This window comes from Peromyscus eremicus, chromosome X, assembly GCF_949786415.1.
Source record: "Peromyscus eremicus chromosome X, PerEre_H2_v1, whole genome shotgun sequence".
Taxonomy (NCBI): Eukaryota; Metazoa; Chordata; class Mammalia; order Rodentia; family Cricetidae; genus Peromyscus; species Peromyscus eremicus.
The window spans coordinates 106,272,540-106,285,917 of NC_081439.1; positions in this window are offsets into that span (position 1 = coordinate 106,272,540).

The following is a 13,378-nucleotide window of genomic DNA, read 5'->3' on the forward strand; positions in this document are numbered from 1 at the left end:
GAACAATAGACTATGTACCTTTGATGTGTTAGAATTAGTTAAATAATTCAGGAAATGTCTGTATATATGACTAAACTTTTTTTTTTTTTTTTTTTTTTGGTTTTTCGAGACAGGGTTTCTCTGTGTAGCTTTGCGCCTTTCCTGGAACTCACTTGGTAGCCCAGGCTGGCCTCGAACTCACAGAGATCCGCCTGGCTCTGCCTCCCGAGTGCTGGGATTAAAGGCGTGCGCCACCACCGCCCGGCTAAACTTTTATTATAAAATATGAAAACCAATTACAGTCAAATGAAAATTTTTAGAACAAGTTTGGATGTAGATAAAATTTCTGTTTTCTCTTAAGTATGCCACCATTCAAGCATACCATTATGCTCATCCACCCAGAACTCCAAAACCCTATTGTTCAAGAATATTTGACAGTTTTATTACACAAGAATAATTGATTTAATTGGTAGCCACTTTTGATTGAAATAATCTGTAGGCTCTCTTTCTTCTCTGGAGGTAAAACAAAGGAGTTTGTGCTGAGCATTTCAACCTACTAATCAAAGCAAAACGTGTGTGTGTGTGTGTGTGTGTGTGTGTGTGTGTGTGTAAGTTTGTGTGTATGTGTCTATTTACACACACACACACACACACACACACACACACACCTATATATGCAAGTGTAAATAAGGCATGTAGAAGGATATAACCCCAAATTCATAATGTTATCTCTTAGTGGTTTGCACCCTATGATAAGTTTCATTGCCCAACTATATTTAAAAGCATAAAACTGCAGCAATAATCAAGAGTAAATATAAGGAACCTGTGGTATGACAATAAATAACCAATAATAATGCCAGTGTTCAGTGAAGAAATGTTAACAAATTAAAGTAATAAAATGGCTAAAATAATTTAAGATACTATGGAAATATAATTGATTCAAAGTAGGAAGAGTGTTTGATATTCATGAAAGATAAATGATAACTTTAGAAAACTGAGAAGAAATGGATGACATTATGTATGGTATGGTCTACAAGATTAAGAATATGTTTGACTACAGAAATATAGTGATTTGACATAACCTTTTATTTTTACTAAGTTTCTATAAGTATTTAAAAAGCAGCTCATATTGACAGCTGCAAATTATTATTTTTTTTCCAGAGCTAAGGACTGAACCCAGGGCCTTGTGCTTGCTAGGTAAAAGCTCTACCTCTGAGCTAAATCCCCAAACCCTGCAAATTATTATTAAGTTTACATACAAATTATATATACTATGTATAATATAATTCATTGGTAAGATATAGAAAACAAGAGTCCTAGACAGAAATAAGATGTATTTGAAAACATATATATTTAACAATGGGATGAAAGGAAGTTAGCAACAAAGACTGATAATGTAAAATAATGGGAGAATGAGTGTGAAAGTGGTAACTGTGGAAAAATTATTCCATGTAAAGTACCAGCGGTGGATGGGTGGGTACATTTGATTCATGTGCATTAGATGAATCAATTAGAGGAGTAACTAATGATAACAATGCAAACAGTGTTGGTCATTGTTTTAAAACAATACAAGAAGATCAATTGTGACCTTAAGAACCTTTGGAAATTAGTTGTGAAAAGTCACTGTAGCAGATTGAAAAGTGAAAAGGGGAAGCCAGATAAAAGTTGGACATGAAAGAAAAATGTGAGGTGATAGATCTAGTATATATAGGGAACTGCTAAATCAAGGGAATTCATACACTGAATCAAGTTGTTATTTAAAAATACAGAATAAAAATAATGTCTGGTAGAATATGTAACCTATAACCTTTTCATTAATGTGAGAATGTTTTCAAGTGAAGTGGACAAGAGTTCAAATGTTTAACAAAATGTACAAAGAAATAAGCCATATGCAAAAATTTATCTTTGTAAAGTCATCAAATGTATTTGAGAGGTGTGGTATTAAATAAAGTTTGCACTTACTCTTCACAAAAACTGTTAACATTATATAGTTGTGACTGCATATTCAACCGCATAAAAATCCTTGTAACAAGTTTAAAACCCATGTAAAATGTTTTCACAAAGACTAATTGAGCCTCTGTGCTTTTTCTTATCTGGCTGTTTTCTTCAAATTCTCCTCTCCCCCTGCAAATGGCATAAAAACGCTAATGCAATTTCTAGATGTTTTACAGTGTTGTAGTAAGTTCTTCATATTGAAATTCTAGTGATAGACCTGCACTGAATTAGAGGACTGATACAATCTGGAAGGTTGAATCTATGGAACACTGCTATGTCAGCAAACTTGCCATTTGCTGAATAAGAGCTGATAAAGAAGAAAATCAATTTGAACAACCATAACAGTTAATCCATGCTAGTGGGTATTTCTGCCTCTAGAGAATAGGTTAGATATTAAAATAAGTGCTAAAATCTAGAAAGAGGATATTTAAAAATGTTTTACTTATTTGTAATTATTCAAGTAGGTTTTTTTAAACTTGATATAGATCTTTCAAATAATTTTGGATAATGTATCTAATATGCCTAGTGAAAATTATTGTTATCTGATCCCATACTGATAAGTTATCACTGATAGGGATTGCAACAAAAGTATAACAGTGAAAGTAAAATTTATTTTTCATTCAAATTCCCCTTTAATTACAACATGTTCCTGCTCCATTCCAATATGATATATTTATTACAGCTTGAAAGTAACAACTCTATTTTAAATTTTAAACCTACTTGATATTTGTATTTTCAGAAATTAACAGTGTCTAACTTTAAGTCTTATATATAAAGAATGCTTTTGTAGTGTTAAATGCAGTATGAAAATGGTTGGGTATAGAGTAGATCGGTTGTGAGCTACATATCAAAAACACAGTTTAAACTGATTGTGACTGTACTTGTGATTGTGTCATAATACTACAATTAGTTCAAATCCATGCCAAAAACCTACAGAAACATTTCCCAAATAGCAACAAAGTTTCTTCCTCTTTCTTTCCTTCCCCCTCACTCCTTCTCCTCTCTCTCTCCCTTCACCCTGTCTCTGCATGCATTCAAGGTTCGTGTATTGGGCTAATGTTTATAGAGGAAGGCTGTACATGCTCATGTGTGAGCATATCAATCCAGAGGTCTACCAGGTATCTTTCTCATCACTCATTGTCTTATTTTTATTTTTTTTTAGACAAAGTCTCTTACTGAACCTTGGAATGATGGATTGTATAGCCAATGAGTTCTAAGGATCTATTTATTTCCTCCTCATTCAAGATACATCTGTGGCTTTTAAATAATACTGAGTAACCTACCTAAGGTCCTCATACTTATATGGCTGGCACCTTACTGAATGAGCCATGTCCTTAGTCACAATAACATATATTTTCAAACCTTCTCTTCAAATTAAAATTAAATACCATGAAAAATATTATAATGGTTAACTATAAATAAGAATAACAAGAAGTAAAACAATGAAGATATAAAATGAGTAATGTAATGAGAGAATGAATAAATGGTACTAAAATACATAGGAGAGAGGCTTTATAGTTTGATTATCAATGCTAATTGAATAACTCCTTTGCGTATCTATGTTGGTTTCTGTGTTGTTCTTGACAGCAAAGATACAAAATCAACCTGGAAATCCATTTATGGGTGAATTAAGAGGGAGAATGCAGCATGTGTATATATATATATATGTGTGGATTTAAAAGAGTAATATTTAACAAAAACAACTAAGTAGTATACAATCTTTTAAAGTAAAATTAATGGAACTGAGGTATATCATATTCAGTAAGATAAAGAATAAATATTATATGTTCTTAAATTTAGATGTTCTTTAAAGTTGATTTAATTATGTAATACTGATTATTAGACTCTGAGTTGGATGGGAGAAGGCTAGGATAAAAAATGGTGGTAAAAGACATAGAAAATGGTAAGTTCTATTCTTGTATAAAAGAACTAGGCAGCTAAATGTATGAAGATTTTTAATTGCAAATTAATAGTAAGTGATAGTAGCAACAAAATTAAGTTATTGTAATTTTATCAATATATATTCTATACATGTACTGAAGTATATACCAGGCTCTAGAATGTGTTCAATTATCATGAACTAATAAATACTTTAAATGTGCATTACAATAAAAATATTAACTATCTCTAATTGATAATGGAATGTGGTTTTCATACTATACTCCATAAATCAAAATATACTAATAAAAATCATGATTAAAGTAATATTTTTTATTTTTGTTTCAAAAGACGGAGTAATAGAAAGGAAGGAAATCAAAAGAATAAAGAGAAAAAAGGAGAACTGGGAAGAATGAAGACAAATGAGCTTTCCAGTTCTGGTACACACATGTCAAAACCCTTAGTTTTCAAATTCAAAGACATTATTTAGAATTCTGAAGTTAATACATGTATAGAGCACAAGGCTTTAGCTGTCCTCTTCCTAAAAGGTTGAGTTAATAAGGACTGTTCATCCAAGTCATTTGTTCCTCAGCAGTCAAAACAAGCAATAAAAAGAAACAAACAAAGAGAACCTTTGAAGCTATTAGTACTAAATCCTTGAATATCTTACTGAAGAGGAAAGAATCAGAATAAAATTGATTTTAAAGAGAAAAAAAGACACCACACATTCTTATATTGGATCCTGATGGAAAAAGCATTTTAGAAGTTTCAAAAAATTACCACCTTTATTTCAATTGCTTTCTCGCATAATAATACCTTGAAATTACTTATGAAAAGATACATTCAGTGTTTTCTTCCATTATTACAAACTAGTTATCAAGCTGTTTTTAAGGGCTTTTTAAAAATGAAGACAGACAAAAATAGGTACTGGGTTTAAATAGATTATGCATTAGGACATTTCAAGAAAATGCATCTGTATGTTTTGCTTAGTCGATAAAGTAGTTGAAATGCACGAAGAAATCTGCTTTTTCATCTTGTATGTATAGAAACTTATAGCATTCAAAACTTCTATAATGTTCCTGAACATATTAATATATAATTATAAACAATTTATTTTGTTGTTAACTACATACCATGAAGAGTACTGATCTATTTATATATTAAACCATAGCAATCATGTAAATGTTGTATGACATTATTAAGCAATCTCTTTCTTTTGAATTTAACATAGTCTTCATTTGTAATGCAGTTTTCACTTCTTGTTAAATCAATGCCAACACAATTTTAAAGAGCATTACCAAAATACAAAGAAATAGTGACTAATCTAATTGGAATGAACTATGCATATGTTGAATGAAACTTTTTTAAAATTTGTTTATTTTGTATAATAATATTACATGACATATGAATTTGCATTTACCAACACATGGAATTTTAGGAATAAGGCTGTTTATTTAGCAACCTTTTCATTAAACATTTCTCTTTATAAAATCAAACATGATCAAAATAAGATATCACAACCCCTAGGTATTCTCTTACAATTTCATTTTCACATCCCTTTGTAGGGGCTGTTAGTGAAAAGGCTTCTTCATGTTTTAATTAGGGCCCACATTGGGCACCAGATGTAACATGAATCTTAAAAGGTCTTATTAATAAAATGACTGGAGCCACGTATTGGGGTGAAAGCTAAAAGAACAGAGAAACAGAATAAGTCAGCCACAATTTTTTTATCTCTACAAAATTCTTAGTCTAAAGACAGTGAGTTCCTGTTTCCTCATGCCTTATATACCTTTCTGTGTCATGCCATATTGCTTCCTGGGAATAAAGGCATGTATCACCACTGACTGGTTCTGTTTCTCTCATGTAGCCCAGTGTGGCCTTGAACTCACAGAGATCCAAATGGATCTCTACCTGCCAAGTGATAGAGTTAAAGGTGTGTGCCACCACTGCCTGACCTATGTCTAATTTAGTGGCTGGATCTGTCCTCTGATGCCCAGGTAAGTTCTATTGTGGTGCAAAATATACCACCATAACAAATACAAGTGTTATTTTCAGATTGAATTAAACTTAAGTAATAAAAAATAACATTTTAGTGTCAAATTATTTTCAACTATGAATGATATCTTCCTAATATAAAATTAACAGAATAATTTTACTTCACTTTATATTATCAGTTCATGGTTTATGGACTATAGGGTTGTATATCCTCTTAGTAGTTAATCAATATATGATAATGATCAGATTACAATTATGATTGATGATAATTATTCTTGTCAAAGTCACAATAACCACTTTTGAATAGCCACAAATAATATAAAATAACTTGGAGTAACTCTAACCAACTATGTGAACGACTTTTATGATAAAAAATTTCAAGTCTTTGAAGAAAGAAATTGAAGGAGACATCAGAAGATGGAAAAATGTCCTATGCTTTTGGATCAATAGTATCAACATAGTAAAAATGGCCATCCATCCAAAGGCAATCTACATCTTAAACACAATTACATCGAAATTCCAACACAATTCTTTATAGACCTTGAAAAGACAATACTCAAATTTATATGGAAAACAAAACGTCCAAGATAGCTAAAATAATCCTGAATAATAAAAGCTCTTCTGGAGATATCCTCATCTGCTGCAGAATGATCCTCTTGTATACTGTAAATATTTGTCACTCAAATTGGTTTTATAAAATGCTGATAGGCTAGTATCTGGGGAGAAAGTATTGGTGGGGTGACCAAAGTAAGGATGATGGGAAGGTGAAGGGCAGAGTCAGGAGTTGCCAGCCAGATGCAGAGGGAGCAGGAGATGAATGTGCCATGCTAATAAAGGTACTCTCATGTGGCAGAGCATAAATAGAAATACAGATTAATTTAAATCTAAGAGTTAGCTAATAACAAGCCTGAGCTATTGGCTGAATATTATTTCATTTATAATTCATATTCAGCCTCTGAGTCAGTTTTTTGGGACCAGGCGGTCAGGACAGGAATTGTCAGACTACACCCACCCCTGGTTGCAAGCTGTACTAGATAAACCACATGGTATTGATATAAAAATAGACATATTGATCAATAGAATCAAATTGAAGACCCAGCCATAAATGCATAAAACTATGGATACTTGATTTTGGATACTGAATCCATAAAGACAAAATGGAAAAAAGAAAGCATCTTCAAGAATTGTGCTGGTCTAACTGAATGTCTTCATATAGAAGAATGCAAATAGATCCATATTTATCACTCTGCAGAAAACTTAATTCCCAGTGGATCAAACACCTCAACATAAAACCAGATACACTGAACCTGACAGGAAAAAAAAAGTAGTGGATAGCCTTAAACACATTGGCACAGTAGACAACTTCCTGAACAAAAACAAATAGTGTAGGAACTATGATTGACAATTAGTAATGGGACCCCATAAAACTGAAAAGCTTCTGTAAGGCAAAAGACCCTGCAATAGGCCAAAACAGCAGCCTACAAAATCAGAAAAGATTTTTACTAACTCCACATCTGACAGATGGCTAATGTCCGAAATATATAAAGAACTCAAGAAACTAGACATCAAAAACTAAACAAACCATTTAAAAGTGGAGTACAGATCTAAACAGAGAATTCTCAATAAAGAAATTTCAAATGACCAAGAAACACTTAAATAAATGTTTAACACCCTTAGTCATCAGGGAAATGCAAATCAAAACTACTTTGAGATTGAATCTTACACCTGTCAGTATGACTAAGATCAACAACACAAGTGTCAGTTCCTGTTGGAGAGGATATCGAGCAAGGGGAACACTCTTCCATTCTTAGTAGAGGTACAAATTGTACAGCCATTATGGAAATCAATATGGCAGTTCCTAAGAACACTGGTAATTGATCTACCTCAAGACCCAGCTATACTACTAAGGGACATATACCCAAAGGACACTCCATCCTACCATAAGGACACTTACCCAACTATGTTCATAGTGGATTTATTCATAATAGCTCCAAACTAGAAACAACCTAGATGCCCTAACCAAAGAATGGATAGAGAAAAATATGGTACATTTACACAGTGGAGTATTATTCAGCTGTTACTGAGAACATGACACCAAGATTTATGCAGGTAAATGATGGAATTTGAAAAAATCATTCTGAGTGAGGCAATCAGACCCAGAAAGACAAATGTATGTATGACTTATAAGTGGACATTAGCTGTTAAGTAAATGATAATCATGCTACAATCCACAGACCTAGAAAGGCAAAGTGATAAGGAGGCCTCTTAAGGAGGACATATGGCTCTCCCTGAGTAGAGGAAATAGAAAAGATATGTGGTTGTACAGGGAACTGCTAGGAATGGGAATAGGAATGATCAGGTTTGGGAGGATGGATGGAAGGGGAGAGTACAAGAAGAAAGGACTAGAATTGGAGGTTATTTGGAATGGTGATATGGAAACCTAGTGCAGTAGAAACTCCCAGCATTTTACAAGGTTGACCCTAGTTAGGACTCATAGTAATGGATGATATGGAGCCTGAACCGGCCATCCTTTGTAACCAGGCAAGGCTTCCTGTGGCGGGACAGAGGCACCAACCCAACCACAAAAACTTTGACCTACAATGTAGTCTTCATGAAAGATGTGCTGGGACAATGGAGGTGCTGAACGTGTTGTAATATCCAGCCAATGACTGCTCTAATTTGAGACTCATGTCTCAAGATGGAGCCCATGTTGGACAATCCCTGGATGGCCAGGAACTGGAGGCCATCAAACCTAGGACAGAAAAAACATCAATAAAATTATTCCTAATGATATTCTGCTATATTCATGAATTTCTGCCTAGCCCTATCATTTTAAGAGTTTTTTTTCCCCAGTAGCTGAATGGAACAAATGCAGAAACCCACAACCAACATTAGGTACAAAGAGAGCCCAATTTGGAGATCTTCATTGGGTCCCTCCCCTTGGGCATGAGAGAAACCAATGGAAGAAGGGTAGGAAGAATTGCAGGAGCCAGAGTGGTTGAGGATACATGAGAACTTTGCCTACAGAATCAACTAATCAGGGCTCATAGGGGCTCACAGAGACTGAAGTAACAATCATGGAGCCTCTGTGATTCAGCAATAGGATCTCTGCATATGTTACTGGTGTTAGCATGGTGTTTGTAGGATTACTAACAGTTGGAGTTGAGGGTGTGACTCTTTTGCCTGCCCTTTCGACCCTTTTCATCCTACTGGGTTGCCTTTCCCAGCCTTGATATTAGAGTTTGTGCCTACCCTTACTGTATCCTGCTCTGCTATATTCGGTTGATGTCCCTGGGAGGCCTCTGTTCTTTTTCTGAAAGGAAATGGAGGAGTGGATTTTGGGAGAGGGGATGGTGGGAGGGATACTGGGAGAGTGGAGGGAGGGGACAAGATGTATTATATGAGAGAAAAATAAATTAAAAAAAGAAAAAGAATATTCAAATTATTGTGGAGATACATTTTTCAATGATATACTTATGAAAAGTAATATTAAATGATAGTAAAGCCAACTATGAGGTACACAAAATTGCAATGCATAAGAATCAAGTGCAGATTATTTAAGGAAAGCAAATATATTTTATTATTGTACAAGCTCAAGTCAGACAAATCCCATCATTGAGTGGGGAGTTGAGCACAGAATCCTACCACTAGCGGAGGAGTTATTGGCATTTGACAACTTCTTGGACAAGGAGAGTCAGTTTTCTTTAATGGCATGACCCCTTGTGGGTCAGTCACACACCAGGGCAGGTCCCACTCCCCAAATTTTTGAACAACACAAAGTGGACTTGATGGGGAAAAAATTAAGAATTAAACTCAAAGTTGGATGGGTAAGGAGCTGAGGGTAGATATGGGTAGAATTGGGAAATGAGTGAATATGATCAAATTATGATGAAATTCTCATAATTATTAGTAAAATTACTTTTCATGCAAAGAACTGTACTAGCAAAATAAAAATAAGCATCATCTGATGAGTACAAAACAGATACACACCAAGAGATGAAGACATGGCTCAGTGATAATAAAGTACTTACTTGCCTAGTTAATGTTCAGTCCTCAGTACTCAGAAAAGAAAAAGAAAATAGATACAAATAACAGCATTTGGTGCAATTCAACAGTTCAAGGAAATAACTTAATAGCACATACTCTACTCTTACTAATGTCTGAAGCAAAGAAAACTCATTCATTGTGTTAGCATATTAGGCAATGCAGTAATCATTAGGTAACATCATCTAGTGTTAATTTTTATGGTATTTAAAAATAGTTTCTATTCACACTTTTAAATTATAATTAAAGACACAATGAAGCAATATCTGTAGAAAATGCAATGATTCACAATGGGTTGTTGGAAAATTATATTTTTTTTTGTTTAAACTTTTTGTCATTCTGAGTTTGGGTTACCTCACTCAGGATGATATTTTCTAGTTCCATCCGTTTGCCTGCAGATTTCATGATGTCATTTTTTTTATAGCTGAGTAATACTCCATTGTGTATATGTACCACATTTTCTTTATCCATTCTTCAGTTGCGGGGTGGGGGGAGGCATCTAGGTTCTGGCTATTATGGATAATGTTGCTATTGAATATAATTGAGCAAATGTCCTTGTGGTATGCTTGAGCATCCCTTAAGTATATGCCCAAGAGTGGTATTGCTGGGTCTTGAGGTAGATTGATTCCAAGTTTTCTGAGAAACTTCCATACTGATTTCCAAAGTGGATATACAAGTTTACACTCCCACCAACAGTGGAGGAGTGGAAACAGAGGAAATCCTGATGAGTAAACTGGGGATTGGGGGCGCAATAGAGAGTAGGGGATGGGAGATGAGAACATGAGGGAAAAGGATGATTGAACTGGGGGAGGGACACAGTGGGAGAGCAATGACAGAGATATCTTGATAGAGGGAGACATTATGAGGTAAAGGAGAAACCTGATGCTAGTGAAATTCTTAGGAATCCACAAGGATGACCCAAGATTAGACTACTAGCAACAATGGTGAGGGTGCCTGAACTGTCTTACCCTGGTAATCAGATTAGTTGAATACCCTAACTATCATCATACAGCCTTCATCCAGTAACTGATGGAAGCAGATGAAGAGATCCACAACCATGTACCAGCCCGAGCTCTGAGATTCCAAGTAAAGAGAAGGAAGTGGGATTACATGAGCAAGGGCTGTGGGGGGCGGGGGGAGGGTAGCAGCAGTCAAGATCATGATGGGGAAATCTACAGAGACAACTGTACCAAGCTCAGAGGAACTCATGAACTTTTAGACCGACAGCTGTGGAACCTGCAGGGGACTGGACTAGACCCTCTGCATGTGGAAAACAGTTGTGTAGCTTGGTCTGTTAGAGGGGCCCCTGGCAGTGTGATCAAGATCTGTCCCTGGTGCATGAACCTGCTTTCTGAATCTCATTACCTTGCTCACCCATGATAAAGCAGAGAGGGGCTTGGTTCTGCCTCAGCTGAATGTACCAGGCTTAGCAGTCCCCCAAAGGGAGAACTTGCCCTGTTGGAGGAAGGGATGTAGGGCAGTTGGAGGAGAGATGAGAGGGGGATCTGTGGTTGGTATGTAAAATTAATTTTTAAAAAGTACAAAAAGTAATGAGGCTAAGGAATCTAATATTCTACTTTTTTTTGTTTTTGTTTTTGTTTTGAGACAGAGTTTCTCTGTGTGGTTTTGGTGCCTGTCCTGGAACTAGCTCTATAGACAGGCTGGCCTGGAACTCAGAGATATTCACCTGGCTCTGCCTCCTGAGTGCTGGGATTAAAAGTGTGTGCCACCACCGCCCAGCCTAATTATACTTTTCTTCTACTGGGTACACAACTGTTTTCTGTGTGAAACCTCACTCATATACCTTTAGAAGTTTGTATTTCCATTTTTCTATAAGCTAAATAAAGATCAGCATAAGAGCCAATGAAAGCATTTTACATAACAATCTCAAATCTATCTTGTTATATAATTAAACATTTATACTTTGCATTCAGTTCTAGTTCAATTCAGAAATAACCTTTGTAATTTTCAAAAATCCTTTTTCTTTTTTAACTGCTCAGATTTAGGAAATTATGACTTTTAGAAGCTATTGAAAGCAGAAATGGCATAGATAAGGGATACTGCTTCTATTTAGTAAGGAAAATCAAATAAACCCAGGAGATAAAAATTCCACAATTCAGTGGACCCAATATTTCTTTTGTAAAATAGTCCCAATACGTTATAGCTGAACCATCCTTAGATCTAATATGGCACATGCTAAGCAATGTTTGCATTTTCTTTTGAGAATAAGCCACTCCGTGGTATTATGTGATAGATATGCTTACTATTGTGGTAGAAATACCAATGTAACTTTTACGTAAAGCCACATCCTAAAACCTAAGTGATATTTTACTGAGTAATTATGAAACTGCGAGAAACAGTATGCTAAAAATATAAAGGTCCTTGCTTTTGTGCTAGTGTATGTTGGAAATATGTAATTTATTTTTTGATTTCATAGGGAGTTAGACAGCTTTGAGTCAAAGAAGAGACTTGGGACTTTGAAACAGTATTGAGATTGGGATAGACTATGAAGACTTTTGAAATTGGACTGAATGTATTTCTGTATTATGATATGGCTACATGCCTATGGGTTCCAGGGAGTGGAATGTGGTGGTTTAAATGAGAATGGCCCCCAAAGGCCCAAACATTTGAATGCTTAATTATCAGGAAGTGAAGATTAGAGGGATTAGGAGATATGTACTTGGAGTAGGCCTTTTTGGAGGAAGTGTGTCACTGAGAGTGGGCTTTGAGATTTAAAAAGCCCACACTAGGCCCAGTTTGTCTGTCTGTCTGTCTGTCTGTCTGTCTGTCTGTATCTCTCTTTCTCTCCTTCTTCCCTCCCTCCTGCCTTCAGATGAGGCTGTAAAACTCTCAGCTACTGATCCATTTCTGATTCCCACCATGATGTTCATGGACTAACCCTCTAAAAATGTAAGCAAGTCCCTAATTAAATGCTTTCTAAGAGTTACCTTGTTCACACTGCCTTTTCATAGCAATAGAATGGTGACTAAGATGGGATTCAAACTCAGGTCCTCATGCTTACATGGTAACTACTTTACCAACTGAGCCATTTCTATAGCTCTCTAGGTCACTTGTAATGCAAATTTTCTAAAAGTTGAAGCAAAAAAGATGAGAAAGATAAATGATTATTCTATGTTTAGATACCATTATTCTTAGTATTTTACATTATTAAATACTGAACTACTTTTTGAAATATATAAGATGAATTATATTACTAAACTTTGTTACTGTAAGTGAATAGAAATGAATATAATCTTAATAGAATCTTCTAATCATGCACTACTGTAATTTCCTACATGTCAAATAACAATAAAGACAGTATCATTTCAAATCAATATAACATCTTTCAAAGTCTAAAAATCTAAAAAAAATTTAATTATAAGTTCTTATGAACCTGGGTGCTCTTAACTATAAAGAATGCCTAATCAAAAACATTTCAGTTCTAAGTGAGAGGTCAGAAATAAAACCCTGAGTTGATATCTATCCT